Below are 23891 nucleotides of genomic sequence, written 5' to 3' on the forward strand. Positions count from 1 at the left end.
TCTTTGCACAACACAGCACATTTCACACATAGCAGGTGAATGCTATGAAGGCTAGAGCGAGTTGTCTCACTGCTCTATTTGCGACTAAAAAATAGTGTGTCACATATAGAAGAAAAGGTACGGTATCTATTAATTGAATGTAACATTAGGCCTCATGCAACATGGGAGGCATCGTAGATCGGAACCTCTTTAGCACCGTACTAATGAAGTGGCACGTTTCTGAGACCAGTGGCCGCAGCCCAGAGTTTTTGCTTAAGCTTGCAACAAGACGTATGATGCATGCTGGAAGCACAAGGGTGCACTGATAACCTTATGGCCACATGTTGCAGTTGTGATGTGGAGTAGGTTGTTCCATAGAAAGCATTGCAAAGTAAAAGGTAACTTGTAAAGCTGAGTGAAATTCCCATAGCTGGACTACTTGCATGGCAACCTCGGCGTTGCCTGCTCACTGTGAACACAGCATAGTGAACATTAACATTTCCTTTCTATCATTAGCATCTGACATGAAAATGCCTAGAGTAGTCTCCACATGTTGTACCTTGGCCCTTCACACCATGTATAGACAGGTTACATGACTGGATGAACTGCAGTCATCAGAGAGCTTTAGCTGTGTTGGATAATATGGCCTGTGAGGCAGGTCCTCTGGTGTGGGCACCTTAATACAGGCCTAACGTTTTGGTGTCCTTGTTTAATATATGTAAACATCCTTGACCGAAATCTGTCTGGGAAATCTGAATCTGTCGGTGAATATGTTTGCTGTTTCTTAAATGAGCTGTGAATCTGAGAGACAGGACCCATTTGAGTGAGACACTTGGCAAGACAGAAATATCTCAATCCAAGTTTGAAAATGAGAGTCCTAATGTTGTGATGACAATTCGGCTTCTTTCTCTAAAGCCGAATCAGCCTCGAGGTATTGTCACATTGATTTTTGAAACATGGATAGAGGCTTTGCTTGTGTGGTGTCACCTTTTTGCAGATCCCCCTTTCCCTCCTTTTATTAACATCTGCAATCGATCAGCACAGCAGGCCCACAGGTGTAGAATTAATCAAATGAAATCAATAAAGTTGCACCTTTACATACATATCTGTCTGCACAACCACAAGCAGCTATCTCCAACGCATATTTTTTTATTTGGGCCATAGCTCTGCACGGTCAACAACAGTCTCACGGCAGTTGACAAGGAGGGCCAAGCAGTGCTCCAAGCTGCAACTTTCCCGACGTCCAGAAATCGAGAACTAGCAGTCTGCCTCCAGAACCCGGTTGCTCCAAATGGCCGTCAGCAGATTCGCTTTGAAAGATACTGGCTGTCAAGCAAGATGGTGAGCTTGGCATATGTTCTGACTTAGATGCCGTGGTGGTACATCAAAAATATTTATGCCATCTGGGGCTTCATAATTATTACAGCGCAAAATACGAAGATGAAGGGAAGAAAAGAAGCGACAGGACTTTGCGCTGACTCTCGGCTGATTCTTTAGTGGAAGAAGCATTTTATAGAGATGCCAAGCTTCTTCTCACACATGCTCACCATAATAACACGCTATCATGCCACTGTCAAACAAACATGCCTCGATCAATATAAAATGCGCTTTCCAATAAAGAAACATCAGTTGATAATCAGTGCATAGTCATGTTGCTTCGTGTCTTCCCTTTACGTTCGTATTTTACACTTTAGTAACTATAAATCGATACCAATTATTCCATTCACTATTCTCTGGCACTTATCTTGTCCCCAAGCAATAATCCTCACCCATCTTACATGGATTTCCGCTCTTTAAACACTGTGCTTACTATCCTTTCAAGAATGCTATCGCTTGTTAATAGGCGCTTGACGTTTGTGATCTGAAAGTAAAGGGCACACATCAAGAATAGCCAAGCAAGGTAGGTGGTGTTTATTGGTTTGGGAGAAGATAAGCCCCAAAGAGCGCTAACTTCGAGAGTGCATGCACTGTTCCACATTTTTTGCAGAATTGGAATTATTGTTGAATTCGTTATAAAATTACAAGGTACTACGGTAACATATAGACAGTGATGTGTATAGAAACAGACAGTGTAGGATTGATTGTGAATAATATGAACGGCTTGATTTTGGATATCCTCATGAGCCCCCTTGTAGTTTCTAATGCACATTACCTCGAATCAAAATTAGCTCGGAAGAGGTTATGTGGAATATTCATCCAGGATATAAAGTCTGATGCTTCTGGAGCTGTGTGAAAGTGGTTTAAGTCATTTGTGCCATCAGTTTTCCTGAGAATTGGGACTAACTTTACCTAGACCATTGCGTGGGTACAGATGATAAAAAGCGCCCGTGAAGAAAGTTTCGGTTACCGCAAGTTGACGAGAGAAGCCATGATGTTAAATCTGTGTTTAAGCAGAGAAAAGCAGCTTTTACGACAAGAACATGAATTGACAGTTTCTTTCACCATGTGCATGGAGATGGAACCCCCTATGTAGTACTCCGTCACAGGGTCTTTAAGGAATAAAAATGAAATGAACTGATGCGCTCAGCGTCTAAGTGTGGTAATTCAACTAAACAAAAAAATGGGTTTTTCATGTTGGTAACATAGCAAGTCAGTAATGAGAACTGAACTTGTAAAGCAATTAAACAGCTTAGTTGTCTTTTGATCTGAGGAAGTTATGGTGTCCATGGCAAAGGAACGTACCTCTTTGCCTGTCCTCATGCAGTCACTAATATTTTTTTACGTTTTAGTAACCGTCCCGTCACTACCCTTGGGTCCTGCCACCAGCAATGTAAGTGATATAAGACAGGTCACTTGTGACTTCTGGTCACACTATGTTATTTTACAACATACAGATGGTTTGTAAAACAGGCAGGGGAGGACAGTCAGTACACCAAAATGGAATAAGAGTGTACACTGGAATTTTTATATGTCAGAGATTGCGATGCTAGAAAGACACATTGGCAGCGTGCATGATTCGTGAAGTAACATGTGATAACAAGGACATGGACACGAAAAAACATGAATTTATGTTGTAGTGCATACTGATGAAAAAAAATTATTTGGAATAAGGAGGAACAAAAATAAGTGTTCAGTCTTGTTTCTTTGTGTTTGTGTTGCTGTTCTTACGCTTGCGTGAGATTCATGGAACCTCACCAACTAGCCTAGTTTCAAGTATCACAGAAAGTTTACATGGCGTGAGTCAATAATGAATGTTTAAAAATGTTTGTTTTGGCACTAAAAAGAGTCTAATGGTTAAGAGTGATTACTACCGATTGATTTACTGCAAGGCTTTTATGATGGAGCTGTTATTTCACAATTGGTTATTATTAATGAAAAAGAAAGTAGAATTTAATTTTCTTGCTATCAGCACAAATTGAAATGGGAAAACCCCGATCACTATGTGTGTTATGCATCACTGCATAGAGCTGTAGCTGATTTTTAAGCATGTATGTGCACTTTAAAACACGAGAAAAGTCATTGGTACTAATAGACTTTTGAACCTTGTTTCGGAACATTGCTCCTATTTTGATCGAATCTCATTCTTTCCAAGTCTTAGGTACGGTGATTTCAACTGCACAGCAAGATTTGCATGTTCAAATTGTGTTGGGAAGCTATGGTGTAAGCCATGCATGAAAGACACATGTTCCCTTTGTATCTGCTTTCTGAAGGGGGAGGCTGAGAGCCATGTATGACCACTTGCCACTATGCTCATACTTTGCTATGGTGTAATAGATGCTAAACAATGAGACAATATTGACATGAGCAATATTGATAAGAGCAATATTGCCTGATCTGTGATATTTTCATACTGTTTCGCATATTTCATATCGTAACAGTGAGAACCATGTTTGGATCGTGCTACGACTATTTTTGGGAGGGGAGGAAGGGTTATTAAAGCGTGTTTAGACTCTCATTGGTCAGTACCTTAAGTCACGACTGGTACCTAGTCCAGATCGATATGCAGTACGTAGGTACAAAACCGTAGTACGTTGTTACAAATGTCACATCCAGCTATGCAAGTGGTTCGGCAGAACAGTGAACCTCAGTAGTACAGCATGCCAGCATAGCAGAGGTGAGCTGGACTGGTGGCACCACGGAAAGGAGCGTCGTAGAGAAAAGGTGAACATACACATCTGTCTTCAAAGAAAATTTGCACATCCAATCGCGTGTGTGAACCTAAATGTCGCAAAGCTTGTTCAAGTTGGCAAAGTAGCAGTGGTAGTGAATGACACATGCACAGCCTCAATGCCTGTAGCTGTTGGCTCTTTGCGTCAAAGCATACATTGATGAGGGTTGGACGCACGGAGGAATGTGACAGATGTGTAAATGCATTTAAGGCTTCTACGCCCCTTGCGTCACTGTGGCACATGTCCATTCTGGGGGATTGGCGAAGAATGGGCAACACACCCCATGGCACATATCCAGTAACCGAAGAGTTCTACTTGGCAAGAAAGCATCTGCAGTGTGGAAGAAAGAGGCATATAAAGCTGCCATTTAAAACTGATTGTTTTTCTTCACGGTTAGTCTTATTTCATGGTTCCTGTTCCATGTGTGCCAAAATAGAAACGCATGTTTTGCAGGCTACCATAAACTGGAAATCCACTGCAGCTGGCCACCCCCCTCTGGAGCCTACAGTCTGCATCTTCTCGGGCAGAAAGGAGTAATGCAAGTCCTTGACTCTTCCACCATGGTGGAAGCCAGGGAGGGGCAGACTATCTGGGAGGTGACGGTCACTTTGGACAGCTTCTACAGGGATGGCAGGACGGTCTTGAGCGAACTCAACCCGGAATCCTGCGAAATAGTTCCATGTAGTCAAATTCGATAAATAAAATCATGTAAAAAACACGTAAAGGGCTTGTACAAATCAATGAACTTCGTACAAAGTATCTATTTCTTTGGCTGTAAGTACTGCAGCAGTGTAGCCTGCTGCTTATTGGCAGCCACATGCTTAACCGTGATGTCGTCAACATAGTCTAAATGATCCACAAGCAATAGGCCGATGCCTTCTATTGTGCCGTAGTAGCGGCGCAGAAGGGCCAAATTAAGCTTCTACAGCCTCAGTAAAGTTGGGAGCGCGGCAAAATGAACGCTTGCGGGATCAACCTCGGCAGCGTCTTCGTTTGGCCGCTACTTCCACTGCAACCTCTACATCCCAAGTGACCTTCTGTTTCTCGCAAAGGAACACTGGGACTGTTTTGTATTCAATTTTGTTATTCGTTTGAGTTCTTTATTCCCCAGGGAGCGCTTCTGTTCTTCATTTTATATATATGGTTGTATATGTTGAATAAACGGCTTTTTACATCGGGACGGCTGGAGCCTGACTTTGACCTTCGAAAGTACCACATTGGCGACGAGGATGTCGTGAACATACCCCCAGCCCCGCTGCACCATCCGGATCCGCCCACTTTGAGTTTCACCGGGCTTGCTCCGCCACCGTTTTTCCTTCCGACACCCGGACGCTCGTCATTGACATGGGAGCAGTGGGAGCAGATGTTCAACGTGTACTTGCTGCTATCCGGAGCCGCCACACTCAAGTGGGGGCAACGCAAGGCTATTTTTTTGCATTGTTTGGGGGCGGAGGGCCAGCATATTTATCAGACGCTGCATGCAGGGACCAGCGCCGCAGCACCGGCAACGCCAAGTGCCGCAGCACTCGCCGATGACAAGTCTGTCCTGGCCCCTCCTGAGCAATACGACTCTGCACTCGCTGCATTGCGGCACCAATTTTCGACGTCGTGCAACGTTATCATCGAGCGTCATCGCTTTCACCGCCGCAGCCAAAACACAGGCGAGTCCGTTCATGACTTTCTTGCTGCTCTGCGAGAGCTAGCGTCACATTGTTCGTTTGCCTCGCAAGATGATACTCTGCGGGATCAATTCGTTGTCGGCGTAGCTTCCACTCGCGTACGTGAGCGGTTACTGCTCGAGGGTTCCACTTTCATTCCGGAATTCCGTTCGAATTGCACTTCAGTTTGAGCAGGCGGTTGAAGAGCTAAAGGAACTTCCCGCTTCGGTCGAGGCAATTTCATTGCGGCAGCGTCATAAATCATCTTCGCATTCTTCGCAAAAAAGAAATTCACAGCCGGCAGTCACCTTTCAGCAGAAGTTAACGAGGAGTGCGGGCGGCTCACATGCGCCGCATCGGAACCACCTCCTGAATGGAACCGAGAACAGAGTAGCCGCTGCAGTTCACCACATTGTTTCCGATGCAGCTTGCGAAACCACATCGCGTCAGTGCCGCAGTGCCCAGCGCATGGCAAGACTTGTTCGTTTTGTGGTCGCAAGGGCCACTTTCAAAGGGTATGCAAGCGCAAACGAACTCAAATGCAAGGCCGGGTTCGTGAGGTTTAATTTCATGAAGATGTTTCGTCATCTAGCAGTGCTGAGCAAGGTTTGACTGTGCAACGTTCCGCGCTTAATGGAATTCATATTCAAATGCAAGTAGCGAATTTCACTGTGACATTCCTTGTCGATTCAGGGTCGTCTGTTTCAATCATGTCAGAGCAAGAGTTGAGTCAATATTTTCAGAGCGTTCCGCTCCTGCATGCTCCGCATGTTACTCTGTTTGACTAATCTCAACGGCCGATTTCCATGCTAGGTTGTTTCCAGGCAGACATTGGGTTCAAAGGCTGCACAGCGTCACTACGTTTTTATGTTCACCGAGGAACTTGTCTGATCGGTGTTGACGGCATTAAAGGCTTGAATCTTCGCATTGAGGGTTCTGCTCTCAAGTGCTTGTACACGTACGTTGCTCCGCTGCCGACTATCGTTGACCCGCTATCCTGTTCCATTTCCACACCGTCAAGCGCGCAGCCCCGTGGCAAAGATCTTCCACCTGCCTTGGCACATGAATTCAGTTCACTTTTCAGTCCCAAGTTGAGTCTTGCTAAGGGGTTCACGCATCGCATCAAGACGCAGCAAGGTGGGTAGCCTGTAACTTTGAAGCTTCGCCGTCTGCCATATTCTTTCCGGTCACCAGTATCAAATGAGATTCAGAGGTTGCTGAGCCTTGACATTATTGAATGCATCGATGCTTCTGAATGGGTGTCCCCCATTGTTGTTGTTGACAAGAAAGATGGTAGCATCAGGATATGTGTAGATATTCGAGAGCCGAACTAAGCTATTGTTCCAGACAGTTTCCCGTGGCCCCACACAGAGGAACTGCTTCACGCTTTGGTAGGCGCTACACACTTCTCAAAACTTGACTTGGCTTCCTCTTAAAATCAGGTTCTCTTGCACCCTGACAGCAGGAATCTGACAGCTTTCATCACTTGTGACGGCCTTTTCCGTTTTTTAAAACGGAAAAGTTTGCTTTGGGTTGGTTTCCGCCCCAGGGGCATTTCAGAAGATGGTGACGATCCTTGACCGCTGCCCTGGCGTGTTCTACAGTGATGATGTCATCATTTTTGGCAAGACTGCAGAAGAACACCTTTCAAACTTGGAAGACCGTGCTGCAAAATATCAAGAACGCAGTTCTGAAACTGAACCACAAATGCCTCTTCAATGTTCCAGAACTTGCGTTTCTAGGGCACAAGGTCACCGCACATGGTATTTCGCCACATCCATAGAAGGTAGACTCTATAGTTAACACACCAGTGCCAACTGATGCTGGCACACTTCGTTCATTCCTGGGTCTCGTAGAATATTACTCCAAGTTTGTTCCACACTTGACACAAGTGGTCGAGCCTATGATAGTCTTACTTTGCAAAAATGAGCCGTTCATCTGGTCAGTCGAAGCACACAGCAGTTTCAGGAAGGTCAAGGAAATGCGTTCGTCGAGTACAGTCCTCCATATGTTTGATCCGTCACTTCCAGTTATTGTGTCGACCGACGCGTCCGACTGTGGGCTGGGAGCAGTCCTGCAGCAACAAAGTGGCCACGAGCTCTGCACAGTCACTTTCGCATATCGTACACTGTCGCCTGCGGAGAGAAAATACTCAGTCGGTGTACAAGAAGCTCTTGCATGTATTTGGGCATGTGAGCGATGGCACACGACCTTTGGGGTCGCCATTTCACAATTCGAACAGACCACCAGGCACTGGTGTCCTTGCTGTCGTCACAAGGACATGAAAGACGCCCACTGCAAATCGCACGCTGCAGTGCACGACTGCTTTGCTACAATTTCACCGTTGAATACCGCAAGGGGATCCACAAACACTGTAGTAGATGCACTTTCTCGGCTGCCAGCACCTACCTCGGAGGCAGAGATTGTTGAGGAGGAAGAAATTCTCGTTCATTCAGCCAGCCTACGTGACAAAGGAGAAGTTCAGGCAGGCTGCCCTCGACGTCAGTTGCCTGGAAACCATCAAGTCATTCGTGCTGAGGTCCTGGCCGCCAAAGAAGTCCATACCAGAAGAGGTGAAACTATTCTACCCCATTCGGGAAGAACTTTCTGTTGTCCATAACGTGCTGCTGCATGCAGAGCGCCTCGTCCTTCCGTCCTCCCTCACGGCTCAGATCATTGGCATCACGCACGAGGCATATCCGGGTATCACGTGCACGAAGGCGCGACTGCGTGAGCGGTTCTGGTGGCCACGAATGGATAAGCAAGTGGAAACGGCAGTAAAAAACTGCCACATTTGCCTGGAGGCAGATAAGTCAGCCAACACATCACCAGCACCGTTGCAACCTGTTGAATGCCCTGAGCGACCGTGGCATAAGCTTGGCCTAGACATTGTTGGGCCTTTGGAGCATGCAGCTTACAACAGCAGATTTGCTGTAACACTTGTTGACTACCGTTCTAAATGGCCGAAGGTATATTTTTGCAGCGAAGTGTCCACAAGCACCGTGAAAGACGTTTCAACAAGTGTTTTTGCCCGTGAAGGCTACCCATAAGAGACGTTTGTGACAATGGACCTCAGTTCACTTCGCGTGATTTCATCACTTTCCTGCAAAACGGAAGCATCAGTCTTTCACATTCTTCGGTCTACTACACCCAAGTCAATGGGCAAATAGAATGTTTCAATCGCACATTGAAAAACTTCATTCAAGTCGCACTCCTCGAAAGACGACTACTCCAGCAAGCTGCCACAGAATACCTTGCCATTTACCGCTGTACTCTGCACGCCACCACCGGGGTCGCCTCAGCAGTTCTGCTGCATGGTAGAATGCCCCGAACCAGGCTGGATGCCGTGGGTTTCTCAGCTCCAGCATTTGCGGAAGACCCAGCCAAGGAGTTGGCGCGACTTCGTCAAAGGGTTCGGCGTCAACAGCAGAGCAGCAAGCACTACACGGACACAAGGAGAGCCGCCAAGAAGACGAAGATAGCCGTAGGTGACTTTGTCCGTATCAAAAAACCTTCTGTTCGTTTCAAGGGAGACTGCACCTTTTCTTGACCTACTAAGGTGATCAAGAGGAGGGGAGCAGCCTCTTTCCGACTTGGAGATGGCCGTACATGTAATGCGTCCAAGCTTTCCAGGGTTCCGGAGAGGGGCACCTGGGAACCAGGCCAGCCTGCCAATCTACAGCCGCGATCTCCTGATGCGCTGCAGCTCGCCACGCCACAGCCTCGGTCCCCTGATGTGCTGCAGCCTGCTGTGCTACAGCCGCGTTCCCCCAGGATGCAGGTACGGCCTCCTGGCATACTGCAGCAGCATTCTACGAGCCCGTCGCCATCGTCGCCAGGGCGACGTCGAAAGCGGCCGACCCAAGAGCGCCGGCCACTGGCCTGGCTCCAAGACTACCAGACCAACTAGTTGGCCGTCTGAAGTTGTATACATACTCTGTAAATACCGTATTTTCCCGATTCTAAGCACCCCCCCTCTATTTTCGCGAAAAAGTTAGGAAAAAAGTTTGCATGCGAATCTAAGCACCCCCCTATTTGTTAGGAAGAGCGCGTAGCCAAGGCCGCCAAACGCGCTTGCTCACTCTGGAATCAGTGCTGGGCGGACCTGCAGGCACGTGGTCGATGCTTCTGTTGGACGCGTTTCGCGGCCATCTGACCCCGGAGGTAAAGACAAAGCTTCGGAACATCAATAGTGACGTGGTTGGGATTCCGTGTGGCATGACGCCAGTGCTGCAACCCCTCGACGTTTCAGTCAACAAGGCCTTCAAAGCCAATCTCCGACAGGAGTACGAAGAGTGGGTGCGAAACCCTGACTGGAAGAAGACGCCGACGGGAAAGCTGCAGAAAGCGTCCCTATAAACCATCGCAAAGTGGATCTCGGACGCGTGGAAGAGGGTCCAAGTGGACGTTGTGGTCAAATCATTTAAGAAGTGCTCGATCACAAACAACTTCGATGGATCGGAAGACGACCTACTGTGGGATACTGAGAGCAGCGGTTCAAGCGGTGCGACGAACTCGAGTGGCAGTGATAGTGACTGAGCATCCTACACATGTGGTGGGTTTACTGTCTGCACCGATTTTTTTTTTTTTAATGCTTGCAAATTAAAATGTTGTTTCTCGCACCCATCTCCTCGTGATATCGCAGCGAAAAGAGGGAGGGGGGGTCATTATAGATTTTTCGAATCTAAGCACTCACTTTGGGCATCGCGATCGTAAAAAAAAGGGGTTGCTTAGAATCGAGTAAATACGGTATGTGTAAATAAGTACAGTGTGCATGCCTTGGGGTTTCCTTACTAATACTTACTAAAAACTAATCACTAAAGATAAGGGGGGGGAGTATGTTGTATTCAGTTTCGTTATTCATTTCATTTCTTTATTTGCCACGAGGGGCTTCTGTTCCTCGTTATATATATGATTGTATATGTTGAAAAAACGGCTTTTTACATCGGGACGGCTGCAGCCTGACTTCAACCTTCGAAAATACCACAGACTGCTTACTCCAAATGTCAGTGTTGCCATAGCCACCATGCTCCTGAAGCTCTTGCTGCTGCTCTAGGCCTCTGAAAAGGGAGCTAAGTTCTTTCTTCCCATGCCTTTCTCTCAGCACATCATGTTCGCAATACAAGCTGACTTTGGAGCATTGGACATTGGACATTTGGACATAGACAGTTTTGTTTTGGGTCTGTGTGTGTGAATGTGAACCGGCAACAGAGACACTCAAGCAATCACGGCACGAGTGTACGCAGTCTTCAACATGCCACGGAAAAACACAGGAACGAGTCTGCTTCACTAAAGCTCTTACAGAAGTTTCGTAGGCTTTCTGACGTGCGTCGGCAGCACACCCTTCCGGCGGCTCGTAGCAATGCAAATTCAAAACTCGTGCCTATCTGCTCCCGGCGAGCTGATTGGAGGCGCAAAGCGAGATGGCACACTAACATGGCTGCATTTCCGACTTCAAAAACTCTACTTCAGGGCCTCTCCTATTTTGTTTCATTCCTCCGTGGGTTCATGCATAGAAATCTGGAAGCGCAAGAGCGCCGCCATGTTGCTACGTTGTCGTTGCCAGCTCCCGAGACAATTGCTAGACTTGACAGTAATCAACAAGGGTGGTTGCTTGCTAATTCAAGGTAAAAACGACGTACAGCATGAAGGACAAGGGCTGAGAGTGACGATAAACACAGTAGTCAGATTTAATCTGGCAACTGATAGCAACTTGCTTGTAATGGTGCAATGTGGTGTGCGTGCAGCTGTGTGTGTGGGGTGTGTGGGCTTTATTCTATGGTGCGGGTGTTGGCTGTGCGGGTGGCAGTTATGCATTCAGAGGATGATCCTGTTAAAGTTTCCGGCGGTGTGGTTTTCAACGGTCACGCACTGTCAGCTGTTGCAAGTGTCGCTCAACGAGGTTATGTGTGAGGAGCCCGGAGCTCTGCTCGGCTGATTCTTCGTTGGAGTTGGAAGTTGTGGTCGGCAGATCCCTCGTTGGGCATTCCATAATTCTCCTCGCACGGGTGCGGTATGTTGCAGAACCCGCGGGGTGGTTGTTTTGTTGCAGTGTGCTTTTGTTCTCATGACTGTAGGTTGGTTTCTTTACAAGTACTGATCTAGCTGGAGACCACGTGTAACCGACAAACGGAAGTATCAGGAGGGCAACTGAGATTATAATAAAGCAGGCTGCGCAGGATCTCCAGGGCACCAAAGGGACAGTGGGTGGATCAAAGTCCAAGCATGGTAGTCCGTAGGTTGGGGTCGCCAAGGCCGGTGCGTGCCAGGGAATGTTTGCACGGGCAGCTCCCTAGGCATGCACAGCAGTGTCTCGCAAGGTGGAGATACTTTAAAGGTACCTGTGCCCATGATCTTTCTTTTGTCTCGGTGCAGTGAGCATGATTAACCAGAAGAATATGGAGGGCATCCGGGGCAGTCGTGAATGCGATTGATGGCATATATAGCTCGCGTTGCCAGAGGTATGTAATAATACCAGAGTTAGTTGTATGAACCGTATGCCTAATATGCTTTGTTACGGTACCCTAAAGGAATGGGTCTAGAGGAAGTTAATATTGCATGCATTTGGTACGTTTGTTCCTGCCGCATCTACTCCTATCCCCCCTCCCCCACGCGCGCACCCACCCTTCTTTTTTCTTTTCTATATGTGTACATATAATCCCTTCCCATGACGGATTAACCAGTTGAAGTTGTCAACTTGTCAATAAAAAATAAGTCATATGCATTACTGTAATAAACAATGCCACAATGAGATTGTTTAGTGTTATTTGTTATAGTAAGACTGAGAACTGTGCGTAAAACCTCATTTTGTATTTGTCAGAGAAGCATAGGCCTCTTGCACATGTGGATATCGCAAGCTTAATCCAGTGTGCACTACACAGACAAGGCAGCTGCTATGACATGAACTGTGGCATTGAGGGCCACAGAACACGTACATAAAGGTGAAAAACATAGAGGGAAGCTTCAAAATACGCTCTGTAGTGGTGCAAAGTAACATTGTATGTGTACACTAAATATTCAAAGAAAGCAATGCATTAATGTCCTATTTGCCTTCACGTTTATTATCAAGCTCAAGTTTATTGAAGTTTATTATCAGCATATGTACAACCAGGAATCTGCCGACACACCCGCAGTCAAGGTGGATGTTCGAGGTGTGCTGGCTGCCTAAGCCTAAGGAAAAGAAGTTGCGTGAATGTCAACACCAGTGCCATTGCTTCTTGCCTCTGACCTGCACATTCCTCTGTGGCATCTTTGTTGGTGGAGTTTGTGCAGGTGCGCTGGCGTGGTGAGGTGTAGGAGTCATCTGAGAGAGAGCATCATTTACATGGAGAAGTGACTGTTTTCATTCCCTGTGGCTTTCCCTCAAATGCTTCCTTGGCGACTTGTGTGACACATCTGCAGTCAAGGTGGCTGTTCAAAGTGTGCTGGCTGCCTAAACCTAAGAAAAAGAAAGAGATTGGTTTAATGTCAATACAAGTGCCATTGTATCTTGCCTATTACATGCATGTCGTTTTAAGTTATGTGAAAAAAAATAACACCCAGGTATTTGAAGTCATTAACGTGGGACAGGTAACTACCATTAGCACTGTAAAAATGTGGCGGTGGCTTTTTGTTACGAAAGGTCATTGCGACTATTTTAGTTTAGTTTTTTTTTTAGTTTTTTTTTTTTGATTTTTTACAATCACTGCTCCAGGAGGGCACGTAACCGGGAAACGGAGGCCTCAGGAGGGCACCTATTATAGTAAGGCAGGCGGCGCAGGATCTCCAGGGCACCCAAGGGGTAGCGGGAGGCCAACCCGAACTGGTCCGGGGTTGGCGCTCGCCGAGGCCTGCGCATGCCAGGGATGTATAAGATCGGCTGCCCGCTATCGCGGACAGCCAATTTTTTATGCGAACACCCCCTGGCACGGTTCGGCCTCCGCGGCCCCAACCCAAGGGCCGCCCTGCCTAATTTCCAGCTTTGGTGTCCCCGTTACCGCTTTGGTGTCCTGGAGGCGCCACCAATAATGCGAAATAATGACACGTTGTCACAATTTAAAAAATACGATTGAATAAATATAATTACGTCTGCAGCCGCCAACTTGTGACGCTAAGTTCAGCAGTATCGCGCCACGCGACTTCTGCAACACCAGTCAGAAGGTACGTCAGACAGACTTTCTCGCGACTGCGGCGCTGGTGCTGAGTCACTGATCGTTACCGGCGACCGTTAAGCTACTTGCGTTCAACCGTGATTGCTAAGGCCTTCTAGATTTTCAATCTATGCGGCCCGGCTCTACTACGGTCGCTACTGCTCCCACAGAAACATCTGTGATGTTATTTGCAAGGTACATCGCCGTAAGGCGCGAGAAAGCAATGATCCGCCACGGTTGACCTAGCACGAGTGCAGCAGGGGCGAGACAGTGTTCCCGACAAAGCGGTCGCCATATCGGGCGTCAGTGCCTACTGCTTCACCATTTTACCGCGCCGGCAGCCAGCGTCGTTGCGTAAACAAACTCAACCCCACTCCGCAATGCCGGAACTCCTAGGGACGAACGCCTGCAATACGCGCTAAGAAACCTCCTCCGTAGTACCTAGGCAGAGTCATGTATTCAAGGTGCAGAAGCCCCCAGATTTTCTCTCTCGCGCCCGCTCTTACTCGCGCCTGCGCACAAACGACTGGCGATCCCTCAAATGAACGTCTCGTCACAGGGCTGACATTGGAGGAGGAGCGAAGAGAGCAAGGCTCGCGCCGTGCGCGAGAGATGGCGTCAGGAGCGCGCGCAGCTGGAGCAGTGCGCTGGTCCCAGCTACAGAGCTGGTTACGGCGAGGGACAACAGTGAGGCACAATGGCGAAGGCCACACGAAACGCAGGAACGGGCGCCAAAAAAGCTGAGCTCTAAAAAAAAAAGAAAATTTAAAACAATCTATACGTTTCCTGAAAGGAACAATGTTTAGTGCATGGCTTTGTGGTGTTGCACATGCTCTAGGAGATATAAAAGAAAGGGTACCTGAATGCCGATGACGTGTGAATGATCTGTAAAGAATGATGATTTGTTCCCGTGTGCGCCTTTGTTTCAAAGTCTGCAATGATAATATTTGAGCATGTGATGAAGGTGAAAATCTGCGATCAAAGCGACCGTAGGTGAATCTGATTTCTTTTTTCTGAACTGATTCCAAAAGGTTAATGTCACATGCGCAGTGAGGGAACCAAACAGTTGAAGTGTATTCCAGTATCAGGCGGACTAGTTATTTGTAAGCAGGTTTATATGTGGGAGCAAGTTTAGGAATATTAGTGAATCCAGCGCAGGCGGTCAATACAAGGTCAAGCACGGTAGCTTTTCACAAAGTACATCAGTTTGGCTGTGTAATAATTTGCAGTGAATTGAATTCAGAACAAACATTCAGGAGGGATGTGCATTCACATGATAAAACGGATAGAATGAGGAAACAAGAAATACACTGTATCTTTATTACTGAACTGAAACATTGCGCAGGATGTAAAGGTGTTGGATTGCGTAAAGGGCAGTGATCGTAGTTAGGTGTAGGGTTGTCCTCGATTGGTAGAAAGAAGGGAACAATATGAAAACAGGCCGACCAGGTAGGAGCTAATAAAACAAGAAAATTCAGGCCAGTGCTAACCAAATATGAGTCTTCAGAACAGGAGGATGTTAACGTAGAGATAAAGAATATAAGACCCTAACGAAAATAATTTCAGAGGCATCTGTTGAAGTTAGGGGTAAGGCACCAAGTCATGGAACGGGCAAGCTCTCGCAAGCAACAGAGGACCGCAGAAATGACTGTACAAATCTTTAATACCAGTAATCACACTAAACTGACTCGTGTCAAAACTAGGAAAGTGGAAAAGAATTAGTCACATAAAATTAAGTTTACAATATTTGACAGATTGAGAAAGCACTAAAAACAGAAGCATAAATTCATCAACACTTGGCATTGGCTTGAATGAGATCTACCATATTGCCTCCTTTACTAGATTCCTGCGGCATGGCTCGAGCTCTCAGAGCAATATGGTCCTGCCCTCAATTGTGAACAAGCATCGAGTGGTGGCGTTCGCCACCGACACTATAATCATGGGTGACATGTGGTGCCAACGGCTCGTGACTCAACGCAGGGTGTTTACGTGGTCGGTACCGCGGTGAAACCGCGGTCGGCACAATCCTTCGGGTGCACATTTTAAAGGCTGATTGCCTGTCCCTAGAATAGATGTGCCTGGAAACGTACGCTGAGCTATGATTAAAGGAGTACGGACATAGAAAAAAAAAAATTCACGTGTTTTTTTTCTGCTTTAATAAGTTGCTAATGACCGAGTAATCACGGCACGAAACCTCATTTACTTCAGAGCGCGACAGGTAATTATTTGCAGTCTTTTTTGTAGTGACGAGTCGAAGTTTCGGTTCCAGAGAGCAACGAGACGGGAGAAACGGGAATGTAAACAATGTGGTTACGTGTTAGCAAAAAGCCATGACGTATGCTCTGACGCGCAGCCAGCGTGCGCGACCAACTTGCTGAATATTGTCCTGCGACTGCCGCATCGGTCGGACGACCGCAGCCAATGTCAACGCCGGTAGCGTGAACGTCATCGCCACGTGGTACACCCGGCGGGGCGGGCCGGCGAGCGGGCGCATCGCCGCTCTGATCATGTCTTGTTTTTTCTCTCCCTGGTCGAAACGCGGGCCTCTTTCGCCGCTGACGGCTGCACATAAATCGGCTACAATTTGTTTCTGAAACGAAATAACTTCTAGAATAAAGTGACCTCGAAAGAGTGCGAGTTATAAAACGTCGTGCGAAATTGTAAATCGTTGGCGTGATTTCTACTCGGGCGCGGTAAGCGCAGACGTGCCAGCAATCGTCTGTACACGAAGCGGCTCGCCTGACTGGCGTGTTTACTCATCGCTACTAACGGCACCAGGAAAACTAACCGTATTTTCACTTAAGAGAAACATAAATGCTCAGGCATTGATTGTGCTGATGAATTTAGGCGATTTTTTACGAGCTGCGGACGCATCGCAAGGACCCTCGGCCCCGGATAGACGGCCGGCGAGTTAGGCTTACGCTAGGCCTACATCGTCTCCCAGCGATCACAAGCTCGCCTGGCATGCTCGTTCGCTTCTGTCGGCGCCAATGAAATCAAATGTGCTGCAATTTAAGCGTGACATAACTGTGTACACGTTGTACCGATTAACATAGGCGCTTCGTTATACGAGCTGCAAGCGATCGTGTCACAAGCGCAACCGGTGTCGGATTCGATGGCCCTGCGAGCTATGCCTGCCGGCTCCTGGCCATCGGCGGCTGTCAACGGATGCGATACTGCTAACGCGGCCTTGCGGAAACACGTCTACAGTGCTCGCATATACGTGTTTATATGGTTATCGTTTGTTTCAAACAAGATAGCTGTGCAAATACGGTTCCTTTCACTTTCTGTTCGAAGTTACGCAACATTCCGAACTTCCACGTAGGGGCGCCGGTTCTGAGCGGAGCTACTCGCCGCATGCGGCAAATCGCACACGATGCGCCGTACGCCAGATCGCACGGAAAATCGCACCATGTGTCTTGCGCTTTAGACGTGGCCAATCACTTAGCGACTCAGATATTGCGGCCGGCGATGGCGAGGACGAACCTAAACAAAACCCTCGCATCGGCCACGATCAATGGCAAGACACAACAAATCGGCGTTGAACGTTGTGGCTGCGCAGTCAAGCTGATAGTGTGGGAAATATCCCGATGGACACGACAAAAACTGCAGTTGCAACGACACGGAGAGCGTCCCACTGCAAGTACAACAGCTAGAACAAGCAACAACAAAGAAGAGCACATGTAAGCCGCATGGCAGCCAACGAAAATTCGTGACGTAGCCACATGACGTAGCGTTTTCTTGGCTATTTACAATCCCGCGTGATGTCAATCTCGCGAGGTGCTCTATATCTTGAGGTTGGCTGCGCGCACGTACTTTAAAATTGATTTTAAATATTTTCTAAGCGATATTCGCCGCTGACATTTTATAGACGATGTGTGTGTGACCAACTAAATCGATCTCGCAAGTTATCTCGACTTCAAATGTTTGTGTCAGTACTCCTTTAAGGTTAATGGCCTTTGAGATTCGCGCGCACGCCTGATGAAGATTTGGGAAGCCACTCGAGGTAATGCCCAGTGGTTCCGCCTGTCACATGTGGCGCTCGCGACCAACACTGTCCTTGGGTTCAGAGGGAGCAGTGCTAAAACAAACATGTTCGCAATATAAATTAGTAAGAGGCGACTGGAGGATTGGTGGAAGAAAAGTAGGGAAACGACAAAAGACGGAGACGTACAAAAACACAGTTCGCAATAGGGGATCAGAAAATTTGGGCGTGGTAGTTCATAGTGTTTTTTTTTCTTTTTTCATTATTTAACCTAGGTAGGATATTAGGCAGTATAGTAGCAAGAGCTTGATGGCGCAACCCACTGCCCCGTTCCAAAGGGGACGCTCATAATATCCATCCATCCATCCACGGCGTCATCATCATCAGCCTGGCTACGCCCACTGCAGGGCGAAGGTCTCTCCCATACTTCTCCAACTACCCCGGTCATGTGCTAATTGTGGCCATGTTGTCCCTGCAAACTTCTTAATCTCATCCGCCCACCTAACTTTCTGCCGCCCCCTGCTACGCTTCCCTTCTCTTGGAATCCAGTCCGTAACCCTTAATGAGCATCGGTTATCTTCCCTTCCCATTACATGTCCTGCCCATGCCATTTCTTTTTCTTGATTTCAACTAAGATATCATTAACTCGCATTTGTTCCCTCACCCAATCTGCTCTTTTCTTATCCATTAACGTTACAGCCATCATTCTTTTTTCCATAGCTTGCTGCGTCATCCTCAATTTAAGTAGAACCCTTTTCGTAAGCCTCCAGGTTTCTGTCCCGTAGGTGGGTACTGGTAAGACACAGCTGTTATACACTTTTCTTTTGAGGGATAAGGGCAACATGGGGGGGGGGGGGGCTGTTCATGATCTGAGAATGCCTGCCAAACGCACCTCATCCCATTCTTATTCTTCTGATTATTTCAGTCTCATGATCCGGATCCGCGGTCACTATACCTGCCCTAAGTAGATGTATTCCTTTACCACTTCCAGTGCCTCGCTACCTATCGTAAACTGCTGTTCTCTTCCGAGACCGTTAAACATTAGTTTTCTGCGGATTAATTTTTAGACCGACCTTGCCTCTCCAAGTCAGTGAGCATGCGTTGCAATGTGGGCGTCTTGCGCTGGAGTTTGAGGTATAGTAGCGGCGCCTGGTGGCGGCGCGCTAAACGTTATCTGGGTAGCACCAGCTTGGGTAGTACTGAGCCCTGGCTGTGGAGAAGCACGTTTCTGGCCCGAGCTTTGCGTCGATTCGCGCTTTTTACTGCCCTGTTGCGAGTGCGAAAAGGCTCGTCGCTTCTCACTGACCACGCCGACCACGCTGCGAGCTCGCCGCACCCTATAGTTTAACGAAAACGGACTCTTCGTGTGCCGTGGGACGTATTTAAAGCTGGAAGCAGAAGGAATCGGCGACCTAGCTCAGTCTGGAAAAAGCGTCACCGTCGTTACTTCTGCGTCGTAGGCAGCCATGAACAAGAAAGCCTAACCGAATCCCAACATCAGATTCTGCCGTTTTCCTTCAAGGCCTCACGAAGCGGGGCGTAGGGCGCGCTGGATAGCTGCAGTTCGTCGCGTTGGGTAAGCGAAACTTCGCGCCATGCTGACTGTTTCGCCTGTCTTGAAGCTTGCTTGATTATCTGCGTTCTAAAATTCGGTCTTTTGCACCTACAGTCCCGACAGCAGACCGACATAGCAGCAGGCATGGCTGGTGATTCACGATTCGAGACCCGGCCACAGCGACAATTAACAATTCGATCGGTGCGAAGTGGTGAAGTAACCAGGTGCGTGCAAATGAACACAAATGGTCGGGCTTATTCGGTGACAATTTTCTGCCCCACTACGAGCAGCACAGGTTAGAGAGTTAAATGTGCTCATCCTTGACCTCAAGCCAGCACGCTGAGGCAGCGCAGCAAGGTAGTATAGATTGCAGCACATCGATGTTCGATCGCTGTCATTAAAAGCTACATCAAGCGACCAGCGCACCAGCTCGCGCTGCAGCGCGATTCGCACGTACTTTACTGCGAGCTTGTATGCATTGCATCAGTTATTTATCACTTGCTAAAGGGACAGATGACCGCTACTACAGTGCAGGCATAACCACTTGTCTAGCGGCATGCAGTCAACAAAGATTGCAGGAGGCCCGCCGTTTCGCGGCATGTCGAAAGACCGCTGCCGTCGCGGCGCGTAGGATTGTGCGCTCGAGCAATTCGTACATCGCGGCGTGCTGAAAGACTGTTGCCGTCGCGGGACGTACCGTCGTTCGCTCGAGCAGTTCCGTACCCATGATGTCTGCGAATCGCTGCGGTGAATTCATTTATAGCAGGCATTTCCTCGCGTTTGTGCGCCTGAATCTAGGAGCGTGCAAACCTCACCTCAAGTTCAACTTCGTAGGCGACTCGCTTCACTTGCGATTGACACCGCGCTAAAACTTCGCCGCTTATTTCTTGAACGGCGTACACGTATGCGGCGTTGCATTATTTATTGCCTTTACGCAGAGTGCCACCCCCGAAAAAAATATTTGGCGCCCGATATTAGATGGAAGCCGTGGTACAACAAAACCGAAAGTGGCGGCTACATATTGTAAACGTGCTTTCCGAAGCAGACGACCGAGCTTGGTACTACCCAGTTCAAGACAGAGGGCGGTTTTTAGCACCATTTTCGCTTGCTTTCGGGAATGCGGTTCTGTGTTTAAGGGCAGAGGTTCTGTCGAGACTAGAAGTAAATCAGAGAGCTGTGGGAAGGTTAGCACTAGGTGCCCACGGGAAAGCCACAAACGAAGCAGTACAGGGAGATATGGGCTGGGCATCGTTCGAAGCACGGGAAGCGCAGAGTAAAATCCTATACGAAAAACGTCTGAGGAAATTGGACGATAACAGGTGGGCAGCTAAGGTATTTAAATACCTATACAGAAAGAGCGTTGACTCACAATGGCGGAAAAGAACTAGGAAGCTAACCAGTAAGTATGCCAGACACGAGGACGAAGAAAGACAGAGCATTAAACGACAGGTTAAAAACGCGGAAGCTAAAAGTTGGATAAATTCAATGGAAAAGAAGCATACTGTGGAACTATATCGATACTGGAAACAGCAGATCAGGAAGGAAGCGTTTTATGATAACTCAAGAGGCAGTGCCCTACTCTTTTAAGCTAGATCAGGATGTCTTGGAACGCGGAGCTATAAAAAGAAATATAACGAAGAAGAAGACACATGTACTGTGTGAGGTAAATATGTAGAAACAATGGAACACCTCATACTAAAATGTGATGGTATCAAGCCCGATGTCGATGCGGCCACAGTCACCCTTCCTGAGGCCCTAGGGTTCAGAGATAATTATAGTTATGTAAATAAATATGCGGTGGAAATTAGCAAAAGGCGATTGGAGGATTGGTGGCTCAAAAGCAGAGAGGTGACATAAGGTTAAAAGGGTAGGAAGACGTATTTAAAGAAATTTGAAAAATTCAATAACACACAACACAGATAAAAATAAACATAAAAGGCAAAATAAAAAAATTGGCAGATGCTAATTAAATTAGCTTAGCTAAGCCTAGTGGATTGCGAAAACAATCTTCTGTTCAAGTTGTAGAGTTTCATACTGCTCATCGAACGTGTAGATGCAGTCTCGTCGCCATTTAAAGCATCCATAAGGCTTGCTGTCGAACGATCAGGTGTCGCCACAGTCGCGTCAGCATGCATGATACTTGTAGATGCACCCAGATCAAGAGATGTTGAACGCATTCGCCTGGCTGCATAATATGCACGCCGTTTAGCTAAACGTTGTTCCCGCTCTTCATCCGGTTCTTCCGCACGCCGCCGCTTCTTAGCTGGAGCACATCGTTGGAGATTCACTGTATACACATCATCCGACATACCGTGGAGGATTCGCTGGGACGACTGCGACATGACTGCGACGAGCCGAGTTGGGGGGCCGCTTTTCCACAGCTGGCATGACGATGGGTGGGTGGAAGGTAGGAGTGTCCCCTTTAAAACGGGGCGATGGCAGTTGCCACCATGCTCAGAGTTTTATTTTGCCTTTTATTTTTATCTGTGTTGTGTGTTATTGAATTTCTCGATTTTCTTTAAATACGTCTTCCTACCCTTTTAACCTTATGTCACCTCTCTGCTTTTGTGCCACCAATCCTCCAATCGCCTTTTGCTAATTTCCACCGCATATTTATTTACATGACTATTATTATCTCTGAACCCTAGTGCCTCAGGAAGGGTGACTGTGGCCGCATCGACATCGGGCTTGATACCATCACATTTTAGTATGAGGTGTTCCATTGTTTCTACATATTTACCTCACACAGTACATGTGTCTTCTTCTTCGTTATATTTCTTTTTATAGCTCCGCGTTCTAAGACATCCTGATCTAGCTTCAAAGAGTAGGGCACTGCCTCTTGAGTTATCATAAAACGCTTCCTTCCTGATCGGCTGTTTCCAGTATCGATATAGTTCGATCACATTTTAGTATGAGGTGTTCCATTGTTTCTACATATTTACCTCACACAGTACATGTGTCTTCTTCTTCGTTATATTTCTTTTTATAGCTCCGCGTTCTAAGACATCCTGATCTAGCTTCAAAGAGTAGGGCACTGCCTCTTGAGTTATCATAAAACGCTTCCTTCCTGATCGGCTGTTTCCAGTATCGATATAGTTCGATCACATTTTAGTATGAGGTGTTCCATTGTTTCTACATATTTACCTCACACAGTACATGTGTCTTCTTCTTCGTTATATTTCTTTTTATAGCTCCGCGTTCTAAGACATCCTGATCTAGCTTCAAAGAGTAGGGCACTGCCTCTTGAGTTATCATAAAACGCTTCCTTCCTGATCGGCTGTTTCCAGTATCGATATAGTTCCACACTACGTTTCTTTTCCATTGAATTTATCCAATTTTTACCTTCCGCGTTATTAACCTGTCGTTTAATGCTCTGTCTTTCTTCGTCCTCGTGTCTCGCATGCTTACTGGTTAGCTTCCTAGTTCTTTTCCGCCATTGTGAGTCAACGCTCTTTCTGTATAGGTATTTAAACACCTTAGCTGCCCACCTGTTATCGTCCAATTTCTTCAGATGTTTTTCGTATAGGATTTTACTCTGACCTTCCCGTGCTTCGAACGATGCCCAGCCCATGTCCCCCTGTACTCCTTCGTTTGTGGTTTTCCCGTGAGCACCTAGTGCTAACCTTCCCACAGCTCTCTGATTTACTTCTAGTCTCGACTGAACCTCTGCCCTTAAACACAGGACCGCATTCCCGAAAGTAAGCCCCGGCACCATTACTCCATTCCAAATACCTCTCAGTACCTCATACCTGTTGTACCCCCACAATGCCCTATGTTTCATTATCCCGGCATCTCTTCGCCCTTTTGCTATTAGAGACTGTTCGTGCTTTTCCGTGTACATCTGCCCTTTGTTTATCCATATCCCGAGATATTTGTATTCGGCCACTCGGGGTATTTCTTGGCCTTGTATTGTAAGCTCCTGATCAGTGGTATCGTTGAAAAACATCCCACCGGACTTAGCTGCATTAAAACTGAAACCTAAACTGTCTCCTTCGTCTCCACAGTAATTAACCAGAGTTTGCAAATCTTCCCGGCTATCTGCTAACGAACTGCGTCACGTAGAGCGAGCGCCTCCCCCACGGCAGCGGCGCGTGGAGGATTCGCTGGGACGATCGCGACGAGCCGAGTAGGGGGGGGGGGGGGGCGCTTTTTCACAGCTGGCATGACGTCACGTACAGCGAGCGCCCCTCGCGGCAGCGGCGCGCAGCTGCAACATGGAGGATAGGATCGCTGGGACGATCGCGACGAGCCGAGTTGGGGCCCTGCTTTTCCACAGCTGGTATGACGTCACACATAGGTCACGCTAAAGGTCAATGGTGGATTCTCCGGGACGACGGCCAAGAGCGGAAACCTCGAGCAGTATTGCTTTCGCAATAAAATCTGAGAATGGTGGCAACTGCCATCACACCGTTTCAAAGGGGACGCTCCTACCTTCCATACATCCATTCGCAGCATCCCTGGGCAATGCAAGAGGCC

The 23891-nt window shown here is 47.5% G+C and overlaps 1 pseudogene; it reads left to right on the plus strand.

Annotated features, from left to right (window-relative positions):
* Window positions 1-9656, plus strand: part of LOC142574954 (uncharacterized) — a 65627-nt pseudogene extending 55971 nt beyond the window's left edge.
* Window positions 9657-23891: the final 14235 nt, after the last annotated feature.

The sequence above is a fragment of the Dermacentor variabilis genome, chromosome 1 (genome assembly GCF_050947875.1).
Source record: "Dermacentor variabilis isolate Ectoservices chromosome 1, ASM5094787v1, whole genome shotgun sequence".
NCBI lineage: Eukaryota > Metazoa > Arthropoda > Arachnida > Ixodida > Ixodidae > Dermacentor > Dermacentor variabilis.